Genomic DNA, 25709 nt, shown 5'->3' on the forward strand with positions numbered 1-25709 from the left:
TGAGTGGGTTGACCAGGCTAATTAGGTTTGTTCTGCCTTTTTGGCCCAAGCGTATTTTGTCAGGTATTCTGCTCTGGGATTAAAGAGTCATTAATCACCCGGGGCTGACGCTGACAAGGTGGCTTTTACAATGAAGTCCACTTCCCTGGTGTTGGCCGGAGCCAAAGCCGGATCTGTTTTGCATTACATTGCAGAAGAATGTAACGGCTTCTTCTCCCCAGTCAACCTCAGAGGACATCTATCACGGGCTCCAGTCCTGGAGGAGGCCGGTGCCAGCGTCAGAGATAGCATCTGTCTTGCAGGCAAATTGTGCTAACAGCAGCTGGGTGGAGTTGGTTCTGGGAAGGGCATTTCCTAGAACAAGATTAGAGCATGACAGACTTGGGGTGGGGTGGGGGACCTTCCTCATCGGTTACAATGGTATGTCACTGCTTGTCACCCTCACTGCATCTGAACTCACGTCTAAGCTTTTATAACTATTTTCAGCATGATCGATACTCTTGTATTTGTCAAGTCAGAGGGCCCGGAGTTCTTAAAAGGAGAAGGAAAGGAAGTCATTGGCAGTTACCGAGTTCCATTAGTTGAACCTGGAACAACATGGGTTCGAAGTGTGAAGGTGCGCTTATATGCGGATCTGTTCCACAAATACGGTAGAGTGTTGGCAATGTATTTTCTCTTCCTTATGATTTTCTTTTTTTTTTTTTAATTTTTAATTTTTAATTTTACTTTTAAACATTTTTTTAACGTTTATTTATTATTGAAAGACAGAGAGTCAGAGCATGAGCAGGGGAGGGGCAGAGGGAGAGGGAAACACAGAATCCGAAGCAGGCTCCAGGCTCCGAGCTGTCAGCACGGAGCCCGACGCGGGGCTCGAACTCACAAACCGCGAGATCATGATCTGAGCCGAAGTCGGACGCTTAACCAACTGAGCCACCCAGGCACCCTTTTTTTTTTTTAATTTTTAAATGTTTATTTATTTTTGAGAAGGAGAGAAAGACAGAGCAGGAGTGGGGGAGGGGCAGAGAGACAGAGGGAGACACAGAATCCAAAGCAGGCTCCAGGCTCCCAGACACGGGGCATGAGATCATGACCTGACCTGAAATCAAGAGTTGGGTGCTTAACCAAGCGAGCCACCCGGGCGCCCCATGATTTTCTTAGTAACTTTTTTTTTTTTTTCTCTAGCTTAACTTACCATAAGAATACAGTATTTAATACATATACAAAAGTGTTCATCAACTGTTAATATTATGGGTAAGGCTTCCAGTCAACAGTAGGCTATTAGATGTTAAATTTAGGGGGAGTCAAAAGTCACACAAGGATTTCTGACTGGGTAAGAGGTTGGGACCTTAAACCAGCCTTGCTCCAGGGTCAACTGTACTACAAAGGCTAGGCACTGAGGTAGGTATTTTGCATACAAATGATTTAATGAATTTAAATGTCATTTTAATGCAATGACATGAGGTACTTTTCCTGGGACAGCTTTTTGAAAGGATAAGAAGAGTTCCCTAAATTCAGCAGTTCTTATGAGCTTTCTTTTTTTTTAAAAAAAATTTTTGTTTTTCAACGTTTATTTATTTTTGGGACAGAGAGAGACAGAGCATGAACGGGGGAGGGGGAGGGGCAGAGAGAGAGGGAGACACAGAATCGGAAACAGGCTCCAGGCTCCGAGCCATCAGCCCAGAGCCTGACGCGGGGCTCGAACTCACGGACCCCGAGATCGTGACCTGGCCGAAGTCGGACGCTTAACCGACTGCGCCACCAGGCGCCCCTTCTTATGAGCTTTCGTTATTACTTATGTAAATCATAAGTTAAAAGTTTAGGTCATGGGGCACCTGTGTGGTTCAGTTAGTTGAGCAGCAGACTTTTTCTTGATCTGCTCAGGTCGTAGTCCCAGGGTTGTGGGATCGAGCCCCGTGTCAGGCTCTGCCCTGACAGTGTGGAGCCTGCTTGGGAATCTCTCTCTCTCTCTCTCTCTCTCTCTCTCTCTCTCTCTCTGTCTCTGCCCCTCCCCTGCTCAAGCTGTCAGTCTCTCTCCAAAAAAAAAAAAAAAAGGTTTAGGTCAGTCACTTATCAAATTATCAGGATTATTGTTTCCCTTTTATCTCTCAGATCTGTGATAACTGTTTTTCTGCGGCTGCTTTCTTGTCCTCCTTTCTTCTCTTACCCTTTCATTACTTCACATCTATTGAGCACCTATGATGCCGGGTGCTGGAAATACCGAGATTTAAAACACATGGCTACAGGGGCACCTGGGTGGCTCGGTCAGTTAAGCGTCCGACTTCGGCTCAGGTCATGATCTCACAGCCCGTGAGTTCGAGCCCCGCGTCAGGCTCTGTGCTGACAGCTCAGAGCCTGGAGCCTGTTTCGGATTCTGTGTCTCCCTCTCTCTCTGCCCCTCCCCCATTCATGCTCTGTCTCTCTCTGTCTCAAAAATAAATAAATGTTAAAAAAATTTTTTTCTTAAAATAAAAAAAAATAAAACACATGGCTACAGGCCCCATTTCTCATCTAGTTCCTGGAAAATGAGCTCCTCACAAGAGAATAAATCGAGGATGTCGGAAAAAAGAAATCCACCCCAGAAGGGCAGTGAAGGGAACCCCAGGATGCTGCAGGCCCTCCCCTCCCCCCCCACCCCACCCCACCCCACGACAGCTGAACACCACACAGGGAGGGCCACCGCTGGCCACCGCTGTAGCACAGAGCTCCAGAGAGTTTTCTGCACAGAGATTAATTTGCTAGGAGACCTGTGGAGGGCATTTAGATCTTTGGCAAAGAGTCTGAACTTTAATGATTGTTTAATACAAAGTAAACAAAGCAAATGAAAAAATAAGACAGTTACCAATTCCAGGAAAGGAAAACTAATCACGGCTTATTGTTAGAAATATAATCTATATTTTCATAATGTAAATACTGAATTTTGAATAAACTACATTAACTTGCAACAATATTAAGAAGAAGTGGAATGAAAAAGGAGAGTGTGTATAAGCGGGGTGAGGCAGGGGAGGAAAGAGCTAAACTGACTTTTCATAGTGGGAATTCAAGAGTGAATGCTGAAAACTGACAAAACAGAAACACAAGCATGTTTCTGTTTCTATAAGTCAGCCCTTGTAGAATTATTTGGCTCTCCAAATTACATGCATGTTTAATTTTGATAAATAAAAAAAAACTAAAATTTAAAAGTCACTGACCTATGTGACTTAAAAATTTTTTTTCTTAACATTTATTTATTTTTGAGAGACAGAGCACAAGCAGGGAAGGGGCAGAGAGAGAGAGGGAGCCACAGAATCCGAAACAGGCTCCAGGCTCTGAGCTGTCAGCATGGAGCCTGACATGGGGCTCGAACTCATGAGCTGACCCATGAAATCATGACCTGAGCCAAAGTCAGATGCTCAACCGACTAAGCCACTCAGGCGCCCCCAATGTAACTTTTAAAATAAGACACTGTGGGGCACCTGGGTGGCTCAGTCGGTTAAGCATCCGACTCTTGGTTTCAGCTCAGGTCATGATCTCACAGTTTCATGAGTTCGAGCCCCACATCAGGCTTCGTGCTGTCAGCAGGGAGCCTGCTTGGGATTCTTTCTCCGTCTCTCTCTGCCCCTTCCCACCCCTTGTGCTGTCTCTGCCTCTCTCAAATAAATAAATAAACTTAAAAAACAAAATAAGGTAAAGTAAAATAAAAATAATGTTGTCAAGGGATTCACAACATCACTGGGAGACTATCAAATAAAGAAATATTCAAAAGGTACCTGGAATGCTGGCCCCGCTGGGCTGTTCAGAGGGAGGGGCGCAGGAAGCTCGCAGGGGAGGGCGGCGTGGTGGGCCAGTATCTAGAGTGATGCAGCTGGGACAGGGAAGGAGCCCTGAGGAATTTGGTTACCTGGAAGTCTGGAAGCAGGAGAAGGTGATAGAACACCAGGAACATAATGCTCGGGCCCCATCTGATAAGGCACCCCATGTGATGTCCACAGAGCCCAAGGCAGCCGAGGTTTAAATCCCAGCTTCAGTACTTACCAGTCACAGGACTTTAGGCAAGCTATTCAACCTCATGGAGCCTTGCTTCCTATATCTGTTAACAAGAAAAATAATATCTCCCACACGGGATTGTTTTCAGGGTGGATTTAGACACATTTATAAAACGTCCACTAAATACTTAACACATATCAGGCACTAAATAAAAGCTAGTCCTCAAGCACATTATCAGCGAAACCCGTAAGGTCAAGATTTTTTTCTCGTTTCTTGGAAGTGTCGAAAATGCATGCAGAGATGACCTATTCAGATCTACAGAATGACTCACAGTCAGAAAGCAATGAGCACTTTTACCCAGTCTATGAGACCTACCTATGTGTTCAATTCCTGAATGAAATTTTCTGGGGCCGGTTTTCAATGTGGAAAGACGCTGTTAATTTGTCCTTTAAAGCCATTTTCTTTGCATGCATTTTTTTTCTTGTCTCATTTCAGATCTTTTCTTAGTTTGAAAACTCAGAAAACTACACAGGCAGCCTGCCCTTGTTTTCTTTTTTTCTCTAGATCCCTACGCCATGGATCTCTGTCTCTCCTCATCTCTCTTCCTCCCCCTCAGGCCCAGAAACCCTCTTGTCTTCCCTTCTTTCTTTCTGTCTGAGGCTTCATCCTGCTGCCTGTGCTTATCATTAAGAGCCTGGCCGTCTTTCCAGCTTCCTCCCCACTCCTGTCATCAGTGCATGCGAACAGCTCAAGTCAATGTTTGTCCCAAGGACTGGAGGCTGTTTTTTGAGATTGAATATTTCCATAACAAACGAAAATTTGACTTAGCCTTAGGAGAAATATAATCAGAGGCGGGCCTCCCAGACTTTCTGGGGGTGCGAATGAGCTGCCCGGAGGGTAGGCTTTAAAAAAAAATCAATATAAATGATATTCACTTGTAGTATTTTGGAGGGGAAGAAGGAGGAGAGGGAAGAAAAAAAATCTGTCTGAACAAGAGAGGTTATAATTCAAAAGCTGCCACACAGTAAGTAGGAACCTCCGAGGAGGATAGATCATCACTCTCTCTGGGTTTGACAAGGAGGTTGATGGGAAGTCGTGACCAGACTTGCACCCGCTCTTCAAGGAATATGAAAAACACTGCTGGCCTCACCAGGCCCGTTCACAGTCCAGGGAAGGTGGGAAGGGTTTAGCAGCACAAGGGAAACCACCCTCCACCAAACTTTATACATGTGATCCCGAAGCTAGGAGATAAAAGTTAAGTGTAAATTTTATAACCGTAGCTAACACCATATGTTATTAAAATCATAGCTAACATTTATTGAGTACTTGCCCTGTATGAGACGCTGTACTAAGAATGTTGCATGCAATCCAGATTTGAACCTCATGGCAATTCCATGGAGGAGTCTCTCCTATGATTTTCCCTAGCTTACGGGTGACAAAAATGAGGCTTAAAGAGGTGACTGGCCCAGGTAAATCTAGGACTCCGACAAACGCAGAGCTCCCCAGATTGTCCCAGATTGCAAAGTCCCCGTTCTATGGCAAGACAATTTTTAAAGTGTTAATTGGCACACCTTTCTCCTGAATTTTCACAAGCCTTCCAAGCAGGTAGAGATTCCTGCCTCAAGGGTTTCTGTAAAACAATAAGAAAAAAAAAAAAAAAAGTCACCTGAAAATCAAGTCTCCTGCTGTCTCTTGCAGAAGCCAAAGTACAGAGAGATGCTGACCCAGGAGAAGAGAGTGGTGAGAAATTTCTCTCAGACCTGGAGAGTGGTTCCCGGCATCCTGTGCGGTTTTCCCCCTTCAGGGAGATGCCAGGGCCTCCTCAGGATGGCTCCGTGGTGCATATGGAGAGCCAAGCCAGGGAGTGTTCAGTGGATTCTGCCTTTCCCCGGGACCTGTGGGGGAGAGCAGAGGAGAGATCCCCGGTCATGCCTGGGATTGATTTCCTCCGTCATAGTGGAGAAGGGTTTTAAGATAATTTTAAACAAACGAAAGCTGTATTTTCTTGAACAGATGAGTTTATGTACCAAGGTTCATACCCACCACAACATCATACACTGAGTAAGGGGGGTGGGGGAGAGCCTCGGTCTCGAACATCTCTTTGATGCCTATTGGCAGGAGTTGGGCCACATGGGGTCAGGGTATTGGCAAGAAAAGCTGAAAATGCCAAGTTTCACCTTCATCTGCTACACAGAAGAAAACTGTTCCTCACCTTCTCCTTCCCATCCTGCCCCTCAGCCCAGAGATAACCCCCTGAGCTCACACTGCTGGCTCGGGGAAGTCCCAACTTGTCACATATAGGGAACAGAGGAATCCATCGCTGAGATGGCAGAAAGCATCTGTCCAAACGCACACCCCACTGTCAGAGACCCAGCCAGAAACTCTCCCCAAAGCCACCTCATCATCACCTTCCCCCGAAGCTTGAACACTTTTTAAATTAAGGAACTATTACCATTTTTTTTTTTTTGGAGTAGGTTTATCTGACCTTACCATCCCCACAAGGTATTCTTTTTTTTTTTTTAATTTTTTTTAACGTTTATTTATTTTTGAGACAGAGAGAGACAGAGCATGAACGAGGGAGGGTCAGAAAGAGGGAGACACAGAATCTGAAACAGGCTCCAGGCTCTGAGCTGTCAGCACAGAGCCCGACGCAGGGCTCAAACTCACGGACCGCGAGATCATGACCTGAGCCGAAGTCGGCCGCTTAACCGACTGAGCCACCCAGGCGCCCCAAGGTATTCTTTTTTAGAAACTCTCGGCGCACCTTTTCTCTCCCCTTCCCCACACAATTGGTGATGACGTGTTTATTTGCCATTGGTTTAATTTCTGTCTTCTCTGTTAGTTCCATCAGGAGAGGGACTGTGCCTTGTCCTCTGCTGTGTGCCTATAGCCTGTAGCACAGTTGGCAAACACAGTAGGGGCTCGATCCACGCTTAATGAAAAAAACAAAAAAGTACTTCCTGAATGCACCGTGGAAGGAACATGGAGCAGTCATAGGCGGCCCAAAACTTAGCAATCATCTGGCCCAATGCCATGACAGAGTAAAGCCTAGAGGGGCTAGACGACTTGCCCGAGGCTCCAAACTTGGTTTAAAAAAAGGTTCCGGGACTCCAGGCAGACCTTCCTCGACCTTCCTCGACCCTGGCATCTTCAGTCTCTAAACGTGCCAGGAATGGACCAAGTTCAAATTCTGGACCACCTATCCCTGCATGCACGCTTGCGCTCCCTTTACGCCGTTAAGCTCACTCCCCACGATACTGTCTGAGGCCTCTCCTACCTATATCTGTGGTGCTCCCTGTCTCCTTCGGTGTCTCAGTCTTCCCAAAAGAGTCCTTGCTCTCCTTCTTCGTACGGAGAGTTTTATATTTTAATATGAGAGTCAAAGGCTTTGAAACGTGTCCTTTTTCAACAGATGTTCACGGAGAACCTAGAAATATGGACACTGTTCTAGTACTAAGGGCTGGAGCCATAAGCAGTATAAGTCCTCATGGAGCATATGTTCTGCTGAGGAAGACAGATAATAAACGCAAACCAATGAATAAAAATTAGATAGTGGTGGGATGCCTGGGTGGCGCAGTGGTTAAAAGCCTGACTCTTGACTTGCGCTCAGGTCACGATCTCACGGTTTGTGAGTTCGAGCCCCGCATCTGGCTTTGTGCTGACAGTGCAGGGCCTGCTTGGGATTCTCTCTCTCTCTCTTTCTGCCCCTCCTCTGCTCTCTCTCTCTCTCTCTCTCTGCCCTTCCCCCGCTCACTCTCTCTCTTCTCTCTCTCTCAAAAAGTAAAGTTTTTAAAAAAGCAGATAGTGGCAAGTGCAGTGAAGAAAATAAAACACGGTAAGGGGTTCGAGGCTGGAGTTCGAAGAGATTTCCCTGAGAAGGACATATTTAAGTTAAGCCTGAATTCTGAGAAAAACCCAGCCCGCAGAGTTCTGGTATTTCAGGCAGACGTTACTACTGCGAGAGCCCTGAAGACCTGGCCGGTGGCTGGAATGTAATGATGGAAACTTCAAAAAGTCAGGGAGGTGCGTTAAGGACAGATCCCGGAGTCTTGTAGGCCATGGAGGAAGACTGAATTTTATTCCATAGGCACCAGGAAACCACTGGAGGTTTTTAAGCTGGGAGTGATAGGATCCGTCGCATTTAAAAACGACAAGGAAGGTTTGGCTGCCAAGTAGAGCAGCAGCAGAGACAAACCAGAGGCCCGGCCAAGAGAGGGGCGTTCCCGGATTAGGCTGCAGAGGCCGGAACCACGAGAAGTGGCTGGACCGTGGTGTGTTTTGGGCACGAGCTGCTGATAGATTGGATGTGGGTTGGGAGGGAAAGTGACGCATCAAATGTGACTCCTGGAGTCTGGCTCGAGCACCACGGGATGGCGGCACCGACATGCACAAGATTGGGAAAGAAGCAAACCCGTAGGCGAGGGTAACCAAGAGTTGGTTTGGGATGCGTTAAATCCAGGAGGTCTATTAGACAGCCCAGTGGAGATGCCAAGGAAGCACCCAGATATACAACCCAAGGAATATACAGTAGTCAAGACATTTCTGAAGTCTAACAGGCAGCCTTGGGCCAAGGTTGGAAGCAGGGATGGGAAAGGAGAGGACTCCTAGGGCTTGGCGAGTCTCATCACCCAACCACCGGACAGGTGACACTCCCTCGTGCCTTTGGCACCGGAGCCTTTTCACTCAACCTTCCAAGCAAAGGGCCTGGTCTAATCTCTCAGCTGCGGGGAGGTGGAGCTAATTTCACAGCGGGCAGCTAATGAATCACCTTGAATTTCTAAACGGTGAAGGTCTACTGCTAGGTCAACGAATCAGGGAACAATCGCAGTTAGAGTTTTTCCGTAATTCATAAAAAGATAGACGTTCTTTCTTAATCCTGCTGTCTACGAGGCCAGCCTCCAACGGTGGGGCCCCCGGGGCCTACATGTAGGGAGCGCAGTGGACACAGCTGTTGCCCATGCCCGTGCTTGTCCTCACCCCACCCCCACTTTCCCGCGTGGGAGTGAAGCTCGCTGGTGACACTAGGGAGCCATTGTGCCAGTCCTGGAAGTGCCAGCTGTGAGGCTCCTTAGGTGCTATAATCAATGTCTCTACATTTAAAGCTGCTTCGAATGGGGTCTTTCTCTTCCCTCCGTACACTTAGATGCGCCACAGAGCTCACCCCCTCCAACTGCTTGTTTCTAACCGCTGTCACATAACCGTTCGTTCCGCCACGTGTGAGGCACTCAGGAAAATGTGGTGAAGAAACCACTCGGCCTGGTGGTGCCCGTCCCCGTGGATCTGACAGTCCGGCGGGGACACAGACGGCACACAGGTAAATGATGAAATGGATCATTCCCAATTGCACACCTAGGAAGGGGAAGGACGGTGCGCTATGAGACACAGCCTCCGGATCTCATCCTCTGAGGAGGTGTCACTGAGGAGGTGATGTTTAAACTGAGACCTAAAAGATGATGGGGGAACTGGGCAGGTCACTGGGGAGAGCGTGCGGCTCTTGATCTCTGGGTCGTGAGTTTGAGCCCCATGTTGGGTGTAGAGCTTGCTTTAAAAAATAAATAACAACAAATATGTAAACTAGGACCTGGAAGATGAGAAGGATCCAAATGGGGAAGAGAGGGCAGAGGAGTATTTCAACAAGCCGGAATAACCAAACTGACGTGTTCTTCCAGCCCCATCTCTAAGCAGAAGCTCTTGAACATCACATACCTTTTTCAATACGACATAGTGTTGTCACTCTGAATCTGAATCATCTAAGAGAGGGATGTTTTGCCCCTTCACTAAGCATCCCAAGGTTTAGCAATCCGGAGTGTCTACACCAGCACCAACCCCCCAGATGCTATCACTTGTGTGTCATTTTTTTTATATTAAATACAATTTTTCATCAAATTGGTTTCCATACAACACCCAGTGCTCATCTCAACAGGTGCCCTCCTCAATGCCTATCACCCACTTTCCCCTCCCTCCCACCCCCCATCAACCCTCAGTTTATTCTCAGTTTTTAAGAGTCTCTTATGGTTTGCCTCCCTCCCTCCCTGTAACTTTTTTCCCCCACTTGTGTGTCATTGACAAAGCTTTTGAGCAATCCTGTCCCTGCCTTCAAACAAACAAAACCAAGAATAATAAAATTCCTTCCCCTGTGAGTCTCTAACGGAATGTTTTTTTTCCTTTTTCTTTGAGGCACCTTTAGATTCCCTTTTTTGGGGGAACAAGAATTAATGCTGGTTAATGGTACTCAAGGGTTCCCTCACATAGTTTCTACTATCCTCCCTGATGGTTGATTCTGGCCAAGAGAGCTGGCTTTGCAAAAGGGGTGTCAACCCCAAGGATCCAGAGTCAGGCAGGCCATTTCGCCATGTTTAAAAATCAGGAGAAAGATTTCAATTTGTTTCAGTAAGATGTCAACATGCAATAATGGGAACCCACACGGACAGACAGACCTGTACTGGAATTTAGATTCAGTTCTGTGACCTTGGGGGTGTTACCTAATGTCTCCAAGCCTCCGTTTCCTCACCTGTAAAATATGGATAGTAATTTCTACCTTACAAGAATTAACTGTGATCATCCGTTTCAAGCACCCACCTGACATGTAGTCAATACTCAGGACGTGGCACCTGGGTGGCTCAGTCAGTAAAACACCGACTCCTGACTTCAGCCCAGGTCATGATCTCACAGTCTCACGGTTTTGTTCGTGAGATCGAGCCCCGCATGGGGCTCTACGCTGTCAGCTGGAGCCTGCTTGGGATTCTCTCTCTCCCCTGCCTCTTTTCCTCCCCCGTTCTCATGCACGTGCATTTTTTTCTCTCTCTCTTAAAATAAATACATTAAAACTTTTTAAAAAATACTCAGGAAAGGGCGCCTGGGTGGATCAGTCGGTTAAGCTTCTTCTGACTCTTAATTTTGGCTCAGGTCATGATCTCACGGTTTGTGAGATGGAACCCCACATCAGGCTCTGCACTGACAGTGCAGAGCCTGCTTGGAATTCTCTCTCTCCTTCTCTCTCTCTGCCCGTCCCTTGCTCCCTCTCTCTCTCTCTCTCAAAAATAAACAAATAAACTTTTTTTTTTAAATACTCAGGAAATATTGGGTCCTCTCCTTTCAAGGCCTGGCTCTCAATTGCCTAATTATATCTTCTGAGGCGCTCAAATGTGGTTATAGCTGGTGCGCCTCAGAGAATATTTCAATTACAGGTGCCCTAAGTGGTACTCTCTCATTTGGAATCCGTAATTTAAATCAGCAATGGCTGCAGGCTGCTCAGGTGTGGCAGGAGAGCTCCCACCCAGCTCACCTTCCCTCCTGCCTGCCTCATCAAAGCCAAGTCAAAAGCCAAGGGAGACTATGGGAATAAAAACCCTTTAACACATATAGACTATTGAGCTATTTGCAAAGAGCTCCTAGGCTCGGAGCAACACGAAGCCGGCATTATTACCATCTCATTACAACAGGATTGGGGAAATTGAGGTCTAGAGATGGGAAGTCATGTATTTAAAGCCTCAGAAGTAAGTTGATTGGAAATCCAGTGCTCCTGCCACACCACCGCATCCTGACAAGGGCAATTTCGTCCTTCACCGGAAAAGTTCACCACCAGCAACTGTCCTGACTCATCAGCAGCAGGGAATTCACTCCTGAATTGCCCTTCCTACTCCATGCCCTTCCTTGCTCCTTGTTCTGCTAGCTTTTCTAGACCGATGTCAGTTGCTTACTCTGGCCTCAGGATAGTCTGACCCTGTTCTGGGGCTTGCCTAGCATTTCTCACTGCTGTCAATGTGCTTTCACAGGTGGTAGCAGGCTGCTTTGGAACGCTTTCACCAAAACCTGTGACTTTTTTCTTTTCTTTTTAAAAACACATTTTTCTCAACATTTATTTATTATTGAGAGACAGAGAGCATGAGCATGGGAGGGGCAGAGAGAGGGGGAGACACAGACTTTGAAGCAGGCTCCAGGCTCTGAGCTGTCAGCACAGAGCCCAACACGGGGCTCGGACTCACAACCCGCGAGATCGTGACCTGAGCCGAAGTCGGATGTTTAACCAACTGAGCCACCCAGAGCCCCAGAATCTGTGACTTTTTTCTAAGGCAGGTATGGGAAAAATCAGCCTGACTCTGGTCGGAGTGTGGTTCCGGCCATGGCTCAAGGGTTACGGGCACTGGGTGATGTGGCCCACCCATTTACCCAAGGATGACAAAGGTAAATTAAGAACCACTCTGCTCTTCAAAAACAAAGGACCAGCCAGAAGAAATGGAAAATAGTATTCCATCCTCAACAAAGTCAGGATGGAACTCAAGCAAAGCTCCGATGTTCACATCAATTTCTCCAAAATAGAAACAAAGCGTCAGAGTTGACAGAGATCTTCGGATCCGATAACCTCATTTCACACAATGACGGGCTGGCGAACAGAAAGCGGCTTATCCACGGCCACACAGCTAGCAAAGCAGGGCTAGAACCCAGGCCCCAGAACCCCGGTTCACTTTTCTTACTGAACGATACGGTTCACTCCAGAGCCCTAAGCATGTTCTTTTTGGAAGACCCAGGTGATCTCTACCCTACCACTTCCCACACCCCACTCACCCTCCCAGAAAGGTTGTACTGCAGTGGATGTTTGTCATGGGCTTGGGTGGCACGGATCTATGTCTATGAGATGATCATCCAGGGACAGCTGTTTCCAGCAAGCCCCCTCCCCCAAGCAGACTTCAGCTGTGAGCAGTCGCCACCCTAAACCTGCCCAGTGACCCAGGAGAAAAGGATTCACATATCCCCCCCACCCCCACCCTCGGGAAACCAGAGATTCCTGGGATAAACTTTGCATTCTCCCCAGCTTGTGGGATCCACCGGGACATGGTAAAGGAAGCGCGGACAGTAGCTTGCTCTTGTTTTCGGGAACTCCGTTCACACTTCGTTGACCCTGCTGCCACCATCTCTCCCCATCCCCTCCTTTACTTCCTCTTCTGCTTCCTCCATCACTGCCATCACTACCCTCCACCACCTCCACCCACTCTACCTCTGTCTCCTCTGCACCTCTGCCCCCAACGCCCCTTCCTCCTCCACCACCGCCTCCTTCATTGCCCCTTCCCCTACGCCACCGCCACCACCGGCAGCTTCGCGGCCACCTTTTTTATAGCCTGAAAATAGGTCTCCCCGCCAAAGATGACTCAAGACCCTAATGCTTTCAAAACAAGACAAGTGATCAGTATTTTGAACCTATAGCCGGGGTCGCAGAGACTTATCATGGCTTTGAAATAAACCGGGATTAACTCCTTCTCTTCCTAGTCATGTTTCAAAGCGCTTACCTACCATCTCTCTCTCTCACCAGAAGACCATAGGTACTCTGAAACGAAGCAGACAATGGTGGCCTTGTTGCAGAAGCCTGATATTAATAGACTCTGCCTTTTGATTTCAGCCTGGAAACACTGGCAGCAAACCAGTGTGAGAGAAGAGGGCCTTGTGTGTAGCAAAAGTTTGAAAGAGAGACGAAGAAAAAACCCAACCCAGCTTTGATCAGAAGGGTCTGAAGATGAATTGTGGTCATTTCACAGGTCTCTGGGAGGAGGTTAATGTCATTTTGAGACAAGGAAACTGGGTTAAAAAAAAAAAAAAAAAAAGGAACACTGAGAAGGGATGCACTTTCGGACCGAACGGGGCCACCGCACCGAGAGGATCAAAGCTGCTCGCCATACAGAGAATGAAGGATTATTCACTTTCTATTTTTTCACGGCTGCAGCACACATGGGGATCTAATTGGTGGGGATGCGAAATACAGACAGGCAGCCCCAGCAGCAGGGCAGGGCCCGAAGGAGGAGGGGGCCCCCGCTTCGTGCAGCTGCAAGCCATTAAAGGCAAGCCCGCCGCCCCGCGCCGCTTTAATTGCTCTTCTGTGTGTTTCCTCCGCTCACCAGCGCTAGTGTCTACTTCCCAGTCTCTCTGATCTCAGAGGTGATGAGCTTGACGGCTGTCAGGCCTGCGGGGTCAGGGGAGGCAGGAGGCGAGGCTCAGGGGAGTGGGGGGCACCCCCGCGTCGGGGAGGGGCTGCTGCGGGAAGAGGCGGAGTGGGGCCCTGCCCTGCTCCCCCCACCCCAGCCTTGTTCCTTGGCAGGTAGGGAGCCAGGGTCCCTCCCCTGACGGCTGCTGTCTCAGTTCTAACCCATGACACCAGGGGAGATACGGGACAGAACAAAGACCCACACCACCGTGCAAGTGTCTGACCGTAGGCACATCACTCAGTCTCCTTGACCTGTCATCTCCTTGTCTTTGGAAAGGGGTGTGTGCCTAACCCCTAACATGCCCTGGAGATTACCCATCCTGAAAGGCTAAACGGTGGAGGGAAGTGCCTGTTGGTTGTTGTCGCAGACCACGCCCTCCCTGAACCCTCCCTGCCAGCCTCCTGATCTGCTCTATGTCCAAGTCCCCCCAAGTCCCCCCTTCAGCCCTTCTCAGTGCCCCTCCCTGGGGAACACTGCCCTGACTACCCAGGTCTGTAGGATCGCAGACCCCTCCTGTCACTCGTATCAGGCCCCCGCCTTCTCTCTCTTAGACCTCATCCTTGCCACATCCTCCTGACAGGCATGGCTGTCTCCAGTCCCCCCCCTTCCCCCTCCATCACCTCCATTTCAAACCCCCAGTTATCTACGTATGTGAAGCTATAAAAGGTAAGCTCAGCCACTCACTTCTCTGCTGAAAAGTATGGCGGCTCCCTGTTGTGTTCTTGTGCTCTCCCCTTAGGGAATGCTTTGCTTCTTCCTTGGTCTGACTTACCCTCAAGACTCAGCTGAGTTATTACCTCTTCCAGGTAGCCCCCCATTGCAAGACAAGAGCCTCCGCTAGGCATAGTCGTGCTTTCGTATTGCCATGCACTGACCACAGCGGACTCAAACCGTTTACCCTTTCCCCTGCTTGAAAGTGTCTGTCCCCTCCACTTGAAGGTGAGCTTTTGGGGGGAACAGGACTGCATTTTCATTCATCTTTATACTCCCAGCATGTAGGATGATGAGCACAGTGCCTGGAAAAGAGCGGGCACTCCATAAATATATTTTGAACTAATTTATGGCCATCAATTGTTGTTTATTTGTCTCCTGCACAAGTTATCCAATTAAGTTGAAAGCATTTGGTGAGATGGGAATGTGTCTGATTCATTCTGTATTCTACACAATGCCCAGCACAGGGCAGAGTCTCAATGGAGAGTTGCTAGTTCCAGGGTCTGGCGCTGCTAGCAATAATATCCCTGCTGAGTCTGGCTTGTTTAGTGCTGTTTCCTCAGCATCTAGAACAGAGCTTTGCAGGTACTCAATAAATACATTTTGAATGGATGAACGGTTATGACACTGTAGGGAAAACACCTGTCTGGTTAGAGGGCCTGAGTTCTAGAGGTAACACATTCAAACTGAATGAAGCCAGGGTCGGTTAAGCGTCTGAGTGGTTTCGGCTCAGGTCACGATCTCACGCTTCATGAGTTCAAGCCCCAGCTGTCAGCACGGAGCCTGCTTGGGATTCTCTCTCTCCCTCTCTCTCTGCCCCTCCCCCTCTCGCTCTGTCTCTTTTTCTCAAAAAAACAAAAAACAAAAAACTTAATGAGGCCAAAAGAGAACTTGTTTTCTCCAAAACTCCACCCGTTACCCCAAAGCCCCAGCAAACATTCTGCATCTGGGTCCCACCATCCACTCAGTTGCTCGGACCAAAATCTGGGAGTAATATTTGATTCATCCATTATCTTTGGGTCTTGCATTCAATCCACCAATAAGTTCTACAAGCTCTGTTTCCAAAATGTACCCAACCTCTAACCATCACCTTTACAGCCACCGTCCTAGTTCAAACTGCTATCATCTTGCCCTTGCAACCGGTCTCCCTGCCCAACACACACACACACACACACACACACACACAGACATACACACACACACAGACACACACACACACAGACACACACACACAGACATACACACACAGACACACACACACACACACACACACACACACTACCTATCGTTTCATTTTATCACCATGGTCTTTCTATCACCCCAATGCCTTCCCACTTAGAATAAAATCCGAACTTCTCATGACAGTCTACAAACCTCACACAATCCAGTCTCGCCCCCTCCCCCCTTTCCAGTGTCCTCTCCTACTAATCCTCTCCTTCCAGCCACACTGATCTTTTTGCTCTTCCTGGAATATTCAGGATTGTTCCACCCTAGAATTTGTTAGTCCCTCTACCTTGAAAGCTCCTCCCCAAGGTTACTTGGTTACTCTTAGTGCAAATGTCACCACCTCAGTGAGGCTTTCACCAATGCTATGTGTGATACAGTTTATTGTATGAGTCACCTTGGCCTAGGCTACAGGATGCCCAGATATTTGGGCAAACACTATTCTGGGTGTGTTTGTGAAGGTGCTTTGGATGAGATAAACACTTGGGAGTGGTTGACTGAGTAAAGCAGAGTGCCCTCCCTCATGTGGGTGGGCCTCATCCAATCAGTTGAAGGCCTGAGTAGAACAAAAAGGCTGACCCTTCCTCAGGTAAGGCGGAATTTCCTCCTGCCTGACTACTTGAGCTGATGTATCAGACTTGACCCTCCTTTGGACTCAAATGGAAACACTGGCTCTGTTTGGATTTTGAGCCTGCCAGCTTTCAGGCAGGAACATACACAGTCGACTCTCCTTGTTCTCGGGCCTTGGGACTCAGACTGGAACTATGCCATCCATCATAACTGGGGGTCTCCAGCTTGCCAGCTGCAGATCTTAGGGACTTTTCAGCCTCCATATTCTTGTGAGCCAATTGCCTGTAACAAATACATTATTTTATATATTATATTGTGTGTGTATATATATAGATATATACATATGTGTATATATATATAGTTGTGATTCTGTTTCTTGGGAGAACCCTGACTCACACACTAGGTAAGGCTGTATGCCTCCACCCCACCCCCATGAAGATTTTAAAATTTATTTGTAGACCTCTTCGTATCTGTCTCCCCTCAACCAGAATGCAAGCTCCCCGTTCATCAGTGATGTGTATCTCCAGACCAGTGCCTGGCACACAGTGAACACTCAATACATATCAGTTGACTTGCTTTTTGCCTCACTAGCCCCATGACCTTGGGCAAGTCATTTTGCCTGTGAGCTGATTTCTGCATCATTGAAGTAGGGATGACATTTTGTTTGCCAATCCCCAGAGCTGTTTGGAGGGGCCCTAGGTAGATGGTTGTCAGAGTGCTCATTATAAATGTAGGAAGTTTTCTTCATACTGGGATATGAGCCTTGACCATGATGGCGTTATGTATTGGTCATCTTTGTACTCCCTTCCCCTCCTTTTACCGCCCCCTCCCCCGCCCTCCACAGCACTTTGCATAGAGCAGATGCTCAGTGGTGTTTATTTTCAACAGTTAGCTAAATCATTCCATGGCAATCTCAGTGTTTAGTCAATGACATTAACGACAACCACATTACAAACTCTGCTTGTTGCTGAGTATCTCGATACCTAAAAAACATTGGTCAGAAAAGGGTCAATGCTGGGGGAAGCACAGCTGGAATGCGGTTACATCTCGTTGAATAAGATCAGTAGGAACCTTAAGAAAGCTTCACAGGAGCTTCTGGGTGGCTCAGTCGGTTGGGCGTCCGACTTCGGCTCAGGTCATGATCTCGCGGTCTGTGAGCTCAAGCCCCGCATCAGGCTCTGGGCTGACAGCTCAGAGCCTGGAGCCTGTTTCGGATTCTGTGTCTCCCTCTCTCTGACCCTCCCCTACTCATGTTCTGTCTCTCTCTGTCTCAAAAATAAATAAGTGTTAAAAAAAATTTTATAAAAAAAATCTAAAAAATAAAAAAAGAAAGCTTCACAGGGTGCAGTGCACTGGGCTGTCTCCTATTTGTTAATGGGCAAGTGCATCGGTACAGCCGCTTGGGAAAGCCATTTGGCAATACGCATCCAGACACATCGAAATCTTCATACCATTTAACTCTGCAAACTCTCCTCTACAAAACAACCCTGGGCATTTCCGTGAGCCACAAACTCTGAGACCTAAACTATGACGCTCTCAGACGAAAACAAAGGTGTGGATCTTTGCAACCGCGGTCTAGGCAGTGGAGTCTTTGATATGCTACCAAAAGGAAACGTAAAAATAACTACATTGGATTTCATCAAAACTGAAAACTGTTGTGCATCAAAGGACACTATGGAGAAGGTGAAAAGGCAACTCACAGAATGAGAGAAAACATTTGAATTTTTCTGCACATATCTGGTAAGGAATTTTTATCCATAATCTAAAAGAATTCTTACAACCAAATGACAGAAAGAAAAAGAACACCACTTTAAAATAGGGAATGACTTTGAAGAGGTATTTCTTCAAAAAAGATAAACATACAGATGACCGAAAAGCACACGAAAAGATGCTTCACACTTAGTAGGATGGCTATTAAAAAAAACTACACATTGGGGTGCCTGGGTGGCTCAGTCAGTTAAGCGTCCGACTTCGGCTCAGGTCATGATCTCATAGTCTATGGGTTTGAGCCCCACATCGGGCTCTGTGCTGACAGCTCAGAGCCTGGAGCCTGCTTCAGACTCTGTGTCTCCCTGTCTCTCTGCCTGTTTCCGGCTCACACTGTCTCTCTCTCGCTCTCAAAAATATATAAACATTGAAGTTTCCATTTAAACACACACACACACACACACACACACACACAAACTAGGGCGCCTGGCTGGCTCAGTCAGTTAAGTGTCTGACTTCAGCTCAGGTCATGCTCTCACAGTCCACGAGTTCGAGCCCCGCGTCGGGTTCCGTGCTGACAGCTCAGAGCCCGGAGCCTGCTTTGGATTCTGTATCTCTCTTTCACTCTGCCCCTCCCCTGCTCATGCTCTGTCTCTCCCTGTCTCAAAAATAAATAGAAACGTTTTAAAAATTAAAAAAAAAAAATACAAACAGAAAATAATAAGTATTGACAAAGAGGTAAAGCAACTTGACACTTCACACATGGATGGTGGGAATGTAAAACCGGGGCAGCCGCTTTGCAAGACAGCTTGGCAGTTCCTCAAAAGGTTGAACATCGAGTTAGTGTATGACTCAGCGATTGCACTCCTAGGCATAGCCTAGAGATTATTGAAAGTGCGTGTGCACCCAAAAGCTTTACGTGAATGTGCACGGCAACATGATTCATAGCGGCCAAAAAAAAGTAGAAACGTCTTTAAATCAACCGATGACTGAATAATCAAAACGTAGCGCATCTAAACAGGGCAGTACGATCTGGCCATAAAAAGGAATGAAGTACTGATCCACGACAGCCTGGATGAATCCTGAAAATATGCAAAGTACAGCCAGACACAAAGGCCACATGCCCTACGGTTCCGTTTACATGAAGTACAGAGTAGGTGAATCCGGAGCAATAGAAACAGATGCGGGGTTGCCAAGGGCTAGAGGGAAGGAGGGGTGGGTGCAGGATTTCTTTCTGAGGTAATAAAAATGTCCTGGATTCGACAGTGGTGATGGTGGTACAACTGTGCATAGGCTAAAAGCTACCAAACTGTAGGCTTTGCGAAGTGAATTTTTTTTTAACGTTTATTTATATTTTGAGAGAGACAGAGGGAGAGTGTGAGTGGGGGAGACGGAGGATCTGAAGCGGGCTCTGCGCTGACACCGCAGAGCCCGACGCGGGGCTCGAACCCACGAACCGTGAGATCGTGACCTGAGCCGAAGTAGGGCGCTTAACCGACTGAGCCACCCAGGCGCCGCTGCAGAGTGAATTTTATGGGACATGAACTGTATCTGAATAAAGCAGTTATTTAGTGTTCATGGTAGCATCACTTATATTAGTGAAAAAGGCAATCCTCAAAACGTCCTTTAAAAAGAATGTTAATTTATAATGACTCTGTGATAGAATATTATGCAGCCATCTAACTACATCTACGAAGTTTTTGTAATACTATACAGGATGAAATAATATTAAGTGAGATAGAATCACAACCAGATATTTTGTTCCCTCCTAACCACTCTGGCTGGCTTTTTTTTTTTAGGTCTGGAAGAAAACACCCCAAACTTTGCACAAATGTTTGCTCTAGGTAGTGAGAGTTGAAGAATTTCTCCTTGTTTTTCCTACCTTTCTGTATCCCAAGCTTTCTCCAAACCGCGTGTATTATTTTTATAATAAAGTTGATTTCTTTAAATTTCCTAACTGGGGTAGATAGTTAAAAAGTGTCAGCGTTGGGGTGCCTGGGTGGCGCAGTCGGTTGAGTGTCCGACTTCAGCCAGGTCACGATCTCGCGGTCCAGGAGTTCGAGCCCCGCGTCGGGCTCTGGGCTGATGGCTCAGAGCCTGGAGCCTGTTTCCGATTCTGTGTCTCCCTCTCTCTCTGCCTCTCCCCCGTTCATGCTCTGTCTCTCTCTGTCCCAAAAATAAATAAACGTTGAAAAAAAAAAATGTCAGCGTTTTCGCTTCTGTGCAGAGAGCAGAGCACAGCCAGTGTCGAGGGAGACGAGGCCGAGGACCTGAGGGGCCACACGCGGCTCCAACCTGGATGATTCCAGGCCTTGCTGACCCAGGGCCAAGGCATCCTCTTTACACGCAGGGAACCTCTTCTGTTTTACCTCGTGCTTCATTTTCTTCTCACCCGTTGTCATTTCAAAAGTGGCACGAAGCAATTCGCTCTGCAGGCCGGCACCTTTCCTTTGTCGGCTCTCCCCTATTTATGTCCTTTTCCATCTGGGGGTGGTGGCCCTTCAGGAGGCGACACCAGCGATGTTGTTAAAGGTGTTGGCTCCCTCCTGTCTCATTTGCTCTGGAAAGAAGTCTGGTTGGATCGAATGCCCCTGTGGAAACTCAAGCTGAATTGTCTTCATTTTCTATCGTTTTATTTTAGCATCCCAGTGGTCCCCGCCAGTCAGGGTCTCCACCGGCGGTTCAGTCATTCATCAATTTAAAGCTTGGCCGTAAGGTTCTGGAAAGTATCCAACTCCACAAAAGAAATCAGTTCTTTCCTTTTCATTTTTCTTTCAAAGCAAGAAAGAATCTGCTCATCTGGAAACGAGGGATAATGACTTTAGGGTCGACTGGGAATCTGCTTTTAGGTAGTTAATACTCAACATTTTAGTCACAAACCAAAAAATTACCCCAGGTTAGGTACCAGGGCTATTGAGAAACTAGTGAGCTCATCTTTTTTATTTCGTAATAAATATGCCTAATTATTTAATGGATCCTTGCTCTCACTTAATAATAACAGCACTTATAGGGGCGCCTGGGTGGCTCAGTTGGTTAAGCGACCGACTTCGGCTCAGGTCATGATCTTGCAGTTTGTGAGTTCGAGCCCCGCGTCGGGCTCTGTGCTGACAGCTCAGAGCCTGGAGCCTACTTCAGATTCTGTGTCTCCCCCTCTCTCTACCCCTCCCCTGCTCACGCTCTGTGTCTCTCTGTCTCTCAATAATAAATAAACGTTTAAAAAATTTTTTAAATAATAATGACACGTATTACACAGCAGAACTTCTCTTATATTAACTCATAACTCTCTTAACAATCCATAATATTATCCCCATTTTACAGATGAGGAAATTGAGGCACAGAGAGGTTGGGTAGCTTGCTGAGTTTCACACAACTAGTCCTGGTAGAGGTGGGATTTGAACTCGGGCAGTCTGGCTACAAATCCTGTGCCCTCAATCACGGCTGTCCTCTACCTTCTATTTACAACCATAGTGAATTACCATCGGGCCAGGAAAAAGGATGGCCAGACTTAAAGATTAAATGAGTATTAGAGCTACATTAAGTAACTTTTCAGGAGGACCAAGTCTTGCTTTCTGGAGTTGGAGTGGTTTTGCTCCAAGCTGATTTCATCCCCTAAAGGCAACTCATTGGGATGCTGCATGGGGAAGGAGAAAAAAGGACATGGAATGTCCCTCGTCAGCCTAGGCCTCACCATAGCAGAGAAGTCCATGCCTTTCCCACGGAGGACCCCCGGACCACTGGGGGCTGCTGTTTTATAGAATGCTCCAGCAACCTCGGAGGAGAAAAATGCGGAGGACATCATACACCTCTGGGGATACTGGCCCCAAGGTAACGCACGTGGAAGACTTCCCGGAGCACATCTCCCAGTAGACTAGATGCGAATGGTTTGTGAACTAGATGCCCTGGGTTGGGCAATGTGGATTCATATCCCTGGGCTTCCTGATGGAAGTCTCTGAGATCCTGTAGAGATAGCTGGTGAAAAACTGCCTGGTATGCCAACTCCAAACATTCCTGCTCCAACTTCTGGGTATGACCTGTCTCTATAGGGGTCAACTTCTCCTCTAAAGAGGGGAACGTTCCATTCTGCCAAGGGTTCTCCTCAGAGAAATCTCATCTGCGGCCGCCATTCCACATTTCCAGACTTCTTTTATTTTGATAAACATCTGCCAAATGTCTGTCCTCATATTGCTGTTTTCCACAAAGAATCACAGGCACTGTGTCTCAGCCTCCTCGAAACCAACCATGGGCAATGCTTCCTTACCCTACCTCCTCTCCGTCTTGAATAGACCAGGAAGCTTTTGCGGGGCCGCTCTTTCTAGGGTTTGTATATAGAAGTCGTAAATAGTGCTTTTTGAACACACTACTTGCCCCTGCCCCTTCATTCTGAGGCAGAAATCACTGTACTGGGCAATTACTACCACGGTATGGTCTTTAGATACCCTAAGATTTTCCCCCGGAATACTCACTGTTTATTCCGACTCTACCTCTATCTGGGATATCCCACAGTTCAGAGTTAGTTGAGCCAATATTAAAAGTAGCATGCTATACAGCCCAGCCTAGCTGGTCTCATTTTATAAACGTCACACCATTTATAAAAGTGCTTTGGGTGCATCAAAAAGTTCCAGCAAGAGCCAACTCAGAAGGGCCCCATGTTTTGTGTAATGCTCACTTGTCACTACCTTGAAGTTCTTGATAATTTTTGAGCAAGGAGCCGCACATTTTCATTTTGCAATAATCCCGCAAATTATGTAGCTGGTCCTGACGCTCCCTGCTACTCTACTCTCCCCCTCTCCTCCCCACCCCAACCCCACTCCAACCTGCTCCATGTTTCTGGAGCAGAGAGGTTTGGTTCACAGTAGAACATTGAGGTTTGATTCTTGAAGCTTTTACGTGATATTTATTAGTTCCCTTTTTTCTAAAGAGGAGTCTTAGGCCAGCGACATCCCTGTAACATACAAAGATCATCATCCTAGTTCTGCAGGTGAAACAGAGAGAGATCTATGGCGTTAGCCACAGCCCCAGAGCTAGGTAGGAAGACCTCCAACCCTAGGACCTGTATTTTGTAAAGCGGTTGAACTAAACAGTCCCTACAGATGGTCTGTAGAGCAAAGCATTATCGTGGTCCTCTAGCATCCAGAGACAGGCAAGCAGCATTTTCCAGAAGGCTGAGGGTTCCAGGCCTATGGGCCAGCCATATTTGTGAATCTAGCTTGCCTGACAAGAAAGCGTAATTCTTATGTCTACAAGGGGACCTTGAGACGAGGAATCTGGAAGTGAGTGGCTGTCCCAGAGGCAAACTCCCTAAAAGATAAAAGAGGAATTTGTAGTTGACACACTATTTTGAGATCACGAAGGGTCGGTCAGAGTGAGAAGGCAGCATTTCAAAGTGTGCTGATGATATAGGCCTGGAAAGTCCCTGAGTCAAGGACTGCCAGAGACAGGACTGTGTCCTCTGACAAACACTGTGGTGAGATTTGGAGCTAGTGATTTAATCCCCCTGATTCCCCTTTTCTAAACTGTAATACCTATTAGCACTGACTGCCTAGGGTTAAGAAGGAATAAACTGGTTTTTACAGTAAAAGCGGGGAGAACACTTCTTGGCACATTGTAACACTCAAGAAGTGATGCTCGTTATTAGGAAGAGGAGGAGCCCTCCCAACTAAAACAGTGGGTACAGTTCAAGACCTCAAGTTTTCTTGACCCATTTCCTTTCCGGTTTTGCCCCACTGGGTCCCAGTGTCCTTATATTCACACATGTTCTTTCAAGATGGCGTCCTGCATCCTGGGAAGCCGAGAGGCTAGTAACTGGAATGCTGGAGGGAGAAACAGGACACCACCTATGAAGTGTTCTTGCTAAAAAAAATCCAAAACACAGACTCTGGGCAGCCCATATACAGAAAATCTAGGGGACAGAACTACCACAACCATATAAACTATAGGACTGCAGTCAGTAAGATCCATACTGTGGCAAACTCTATAGGGCAAGTAACTTTGCTTCTTCAAGCAGCAATAACAAACAAAATGCTAGAAAAAAAAAGAGGAAGATACCTATAGATTAAAACAATCGTAAAAGACCTATCAACCATTTACAATATATGAACTTTATTTGTATCCCAATTCAAATAAATTTTTTTCATGTAGAAGATAATCAGGGAAATATAAACACTGACCAAATAGTAGATTATACTAAGGATTATTGAATTAACGTCGAAAAGTGTTAGGTTTCGTGGTTAAAAGATTAACGGTTTCATGGTTAATGTTTTTGGAAGAATCTCTGTCTTATGGAAATACAAAATGAAATACATACACTCGTGATGTCTGGGATTTGCTTCAGAAGAATCCAGGGAGAGGAGGGGATCGAGATAAAGCAAATTGGCCAGGAGTTTGGTAAGTAATAAAGCGGGGCACCCACTTTTTATGTTTTTATTACAGTATTCTTGGTACTCTTCTATGTGGCGAAATATTCTACAATAAAAAGGAAAAGGAAACCCAGTTGAGTCTGTGGGTTTGGTGAAGTGGTGGTCCCCTGAGGAAAGATTCTTCCCCGGGGTAAGACTATTGCCATGGAAAGGTTTGGGGAGTTACTCACCTCTTCTGTTTTGTCATCTGTAAAGTGGGGATTGGATAATAACACGTGCCTCATGGGGCTGCTATGAATATTGAATAACTAAGATATAAGTAAAGCGTACACGACATGGCCTGAGTAACAAGGTAAGTACCGTAGGACGTTTGCTATTATTACAGCATATTAACCAGCCTGCAGTGCCTCACCACATCAACCAGAACTAAGTCTCCACAGAACTCCACACCTCACCAAGTGCCTTCACAGACACCACCTTTTTTGAGCTTCACAACTGCCCCTGGAGAGAAACACTGGTCTCATTCCCATTGGGCAGATGGGAAAACTAAGGCTCGGTTCATGGTGATGAAAGCCAGGTAACAGCCAAACCTGCACCAGGGTCAGGTGTGCTGACTCCATCCCACGGCCTCTCCAATGTAACAAGGCTGCCCCTTGGGGATGAGTCAGAGGATAAGATTAGATACTCAGTTTTACGTAATCAAAAGCTCGATGTTGTCTCCGCATGTTGCGAGACATTGGTCTCTGCATGTCTCTGCATGTTGTTGACCCCTTTCCCTGGCTGGGGAAGGCTGATCACACTCATTTGGAGCGGACAGATGACTCATAGCCCCAGCCTGGGCTGGAGGAGGCCACGGACCTTAGGCAGCCCCTCCAGGTAGAGTTTGGCCAGCCAGGCCTCCGTCCTGTGGTCAAGGATCTTGTCACCGGCTGGGTCTAAGCATGGGTCTGCCAACAGGGCTAAGGAAATATAGCAGACAGGAGCCACCCCGAGGCTGTAACTCAGGAAGGAGACTTCCTCTGATCTCGAGGGGGTAAGGGGCAGGCAAGTGGGTCCCAAAACACTAGTCCAAGGTTTCAAAACTAGCTTCTCTCAAAGGGAGAAATCCTGGGGCAGCCGTATGGTTGATCCTGTTAGTGATTTCTTCCAAGAACAGGCCTGGAGGCTCTGGGCTCTTTGAATATACATTAATAATAATAATGAA

Source organism: Lynx canadensis, chromosome C2 (assembly GCF_007474595.2).
Source record: "Lynx canadensis isolate LIC74 chromosome C2, mLynCan4.pri.v2, whole genome shotgun sequence".
Lineage (NCBI taxonomy): Eukaryota > Metazoa > Chordata > Mammalia > Carnivora > Felidae > Lynx > Lynx canadensis.